Below are 3,739 nucleotides of genomic sequence, written 5' to 3' on the forward strand. Positions count from 1 at the left end.
TCCCAAGACTCCAATCCCCCTGGCAACCCCATGTAGCCACCGAAGCTGGCCACTTCCCGACATAAAATGGAACATTGAGTTGCATGCAGGGAAAATTGGACAGTGTCAGAGAGGCAAGCAGGTTGCAGAACCTCTCTGTAGATTCTGTCTGTGAAGAAACCAGACAGCATAGAAACTAACAAGCTGCGCATATTAATTGAGCGATTCCCCGGCACAATGGACACAATTAAGAATAACAAAGGCCAAGCTAGACTCTTCGGCGCCAGCAGGAGTCCCGGACAATAAGATACAAACAGCCCCAAGAACCGCCCAGTGATCGAGGAACAGCCCCGTTATTGGGGAAATTCGAATCAATCAATTGGGAAGAGACCCAATCGATTGCAAGTTTATAGAGGGTCCGCCCAGATGGGCGCGAAACCCAAAACAGTATAAGACGGGGACCCCGACCCCAGCTCTCTCTCTTAGCCAGCCTCTCTCAGCCAGCACTCCCAGCAGAACACCTTTGCAGCAGCTCTCCAGGACCGTGAATGTGAGACAGAGAGGCCAGGCCAATTCCTACACCGACAAGTAAGTGTCATACAACGCCCGCTACGAGAGTAGACACTCCTGACCCCTTTAGTCCACACCAACTGGAAGCCTGCGGATCCAGGACAAAGCAAGAGGCCATTGTTCCCTGATCCGGCAGTTCCCTTATTCCAGATAAATATTGGCCCAGTAGTGGTAGGAACAGTTTAGTCTCAGTATTATATGCATGAGTAGCAAATAACTGTGTAATAATAAACGTGTCTTGTTTGAACTTACTAACTGGTGTATTGAGTCATTGATTTGAACTTGAACATCGTGGCGGTATCATCAAGATACCTGGCGACTCTACAGCTTAGGAATAAAACAGAGCCAATTGAGTGTAAAGCACACTCACCCAGAACGAGCAACATTTAGTGGCGACTCCGCCGGGACTCGACTAGAAGTGGCCCCCCCGCTCCGAGAGAGCCCAGCAATTTGAATCAGAAATCCAATTGGGAAAAGAAAAAACCACAAGTGTTCAATTAGTTCAGATCAATCCTCATAATTCGGAAGTGTGTTTTTGCATGCGTAACTAACAGGGTTATAAGGTAAAACCGAGAGATTTTTGTTGCTCCAAACTGTCGGGAGTTTATACTTCGGAAAATAGCGAAAGCCGTACCCGCAATATAACACCGCCTTAGCATCCCTTGTTCTAAATTTAAGCGAGAGCATTGAGAAAGAGATGGCCATGCAGGCAATGGAACGCCTCATTCACCCCCAAGAGTTAGTGGTCGCAGCGACCAGCAGAGTAGGTCAGTGTCCCGTTTGGGAACAAGAGATCAGGAAGTACCTCAAAGGGAAAGGACGGCCACTTTGGAGTGAATTCTATTCGAATGAGGTAACATTCGAGGAGTATAGGACATACTTGGTGGGAGAGCCTGAGCGTAATTCACAAAAGGAATCTAGGTAAAGCACGTAAGCCGATGGCAATTTTGTCCTGTTTGGCACAATTGCGAGGCACAGAGGAGGTCGTCAGGACGCTCCGAGCAGAATTAGAAGAAAGGCATCGCATCAGTAAAGTGGATGTCAGTGACATAGAGAGAGAGAGAATCTGGAATTAAGAAAGAAGTTGGCAGATAAGCATAGAGAGGTGGATGATGCCAAGAGGGCACACCAGTCTTGTCTAGCCCATCTGAGCAGCTCCCAGGTACAATATGAAAAAGCCTATCAGGATGTGCAGTCTTGATAAGAGAAGAATCAGAGAAGCAGGTAGAGACACTGAAGAAGCAGTGTAGCGACCTGAAGGCAACTTTAAGGGCACTCCATGCTGCCACCACTGAGCAAAGGCAAAGCACAGTGGATCATGCTAAATGTCGGAAGCAGATTGCGGAGCTGCAATCTCTGCTTTCTGTGCAGAATGGGTTCCAAGATACTTTTGGAACGCAACTAGAGGAAGAGTGACAATCCCTGATCGTTTTCACCAGTCTGGGCTCAATAAAATCTGAGACGGATCTGCAGGTATCAATTATTGTTTTATTGCCACCAGCTTGCAAGGCTGACTCACTCGTGGGACCTTAGAACACGCAGCTGTCTTCTAGAGCTCCCAAAAGTTAGTGAGGGAGAGAACTAAGAAATCACAGCACATATTGCGGAGTCTGCATGTCCTCCCCGTGTGTGCGTGGGTTTCCTCCCTCCGGGTGCTCCGGTTTCCTCCCACAGTCCAAAGATGTGCGGGTTAGGTGGATTGGCCATGCTAAATTGCCCGTAGTGTCCTAAAAAGTAAGGTTAAGGGGGGGGTGGGGGGGGGGGGGGTTGTTGGGTTACGGGTATAGGGTGGATACGTGGGTTTGAGTAGGGTGATCATTGCTCGGCACAACATCGAGGGCCAAAGAGCCTGTTGTGTGCTGTACTGTTCTATGTTCTATATTGATTGAATCACATCAAGATTCGCATACAAGCTTCCCATTGGTCATTCTATACACCTGACCTGGCCATATATCCTGATTGGCTCACTTCACATTTCCCAATCCTGGGCCTCTTGTTACCCAGCATCCTTTTCACCATTCTCTCCGCGAGGCAAAGCTCCCCTCCCCCTTCCTGGCCATGCTGTGCTCATCCCTTTGTTCTCTGTCTGTGAACTCATTACCCTCAGGGTCCTATTGTCCATCATATTCGTTTGTTCACTTCCTCAAGAGAATGCACCAGATTGGCAGCAGTTCAGGGAACATGTGCACTAGAAACACAGCAGAAAAGGAAAGCGCCCCAACCCCGCGCAGATCAGAGAGCACCCGCACCAATGAACCCAGTCACCTCCCAACGAAAAGCAATCGCAGACGGCGCACCCGAGATCACTTACACCACCCCCTTAACCGTGACTCAACTAAGGGACGCGTGTGAGAAAATCACCTCGTTCCTCCCCACTTCAGACCCCCACCAATTCTTTGCGAAAGTTAAACAGCAGGCGACCATGTACGGCCTGGATGAGTGAGAGCAGGTTAAGGTCACAGTTTTGAGTTTAGACTCGTCATTAGTAGCAGCCCTCCCCGACCCACAGAACATTGGAGGAGGCACCCTCAAAGAAATGCATACAGCTATTTTGGATGCGATAGGGTATAACAGAGGAGACCCAGTAGAAGACCTAAACAGATGTAGGCAGAAAAAGACCGAGCACCCCACAGCATTTGCAGGAAGGCTGTGGATTCACTTCACTGCAGTGTTCGGTGAATTAGCCCGCGCACATTTGACCCAGGATAACATGGTTAAATGGACCCGCACTATCATCTCCCACGCCACAGAGGCAGGACAAAACACCTGCTCTAATTACGGCCCCTCAGAAGAGGTCCATAATGAAAAATGGGTCTTGAAAAGATTGTCCCACGCTTGGGAGCAATCTATTCATGGTAAGACAGCATTTAAGAAGCCCGAGGATGCGCAATCCGAGGTAGACATTCAAGCAGTAAGAGAGCACCAAAACCCCGCATGGGTAAATGAGGGAAAGAACAGCCCCCCACAAAAGCCACAGGAATGGTTTAACTGCGGACAGTTAGGGCACTTTGACAGAGAATGCAATGCACCACAGAAATCTCAGAGAGGCCAGCAGACAGGCACTCTGAACAGGAACAAAGCGAAGCCTATTCACAGTATAGGGACGCAGTCAGGACAGACCAATGTGGACAGAACGGATTGATGGTGTTCGGGCTCCCCCACTTGGGTCTGTGACACCCTTTGGGACAGG

The sequence above is a fragment of the Scyliorhinus canicula genome, chromosome 6 (assembly GCF_902713615.1).
Source record: "Scyliorhinus canicula chromosome 6, sScyCan1.1, whole genome shotgun sequence".
NCBI lineage: Eukaryota > Metazoa > Chordata > Chondrichthyes > Carcharhiniformes > Scyliorhinidae > Scyliorhinus > Scyliorhinus canicula.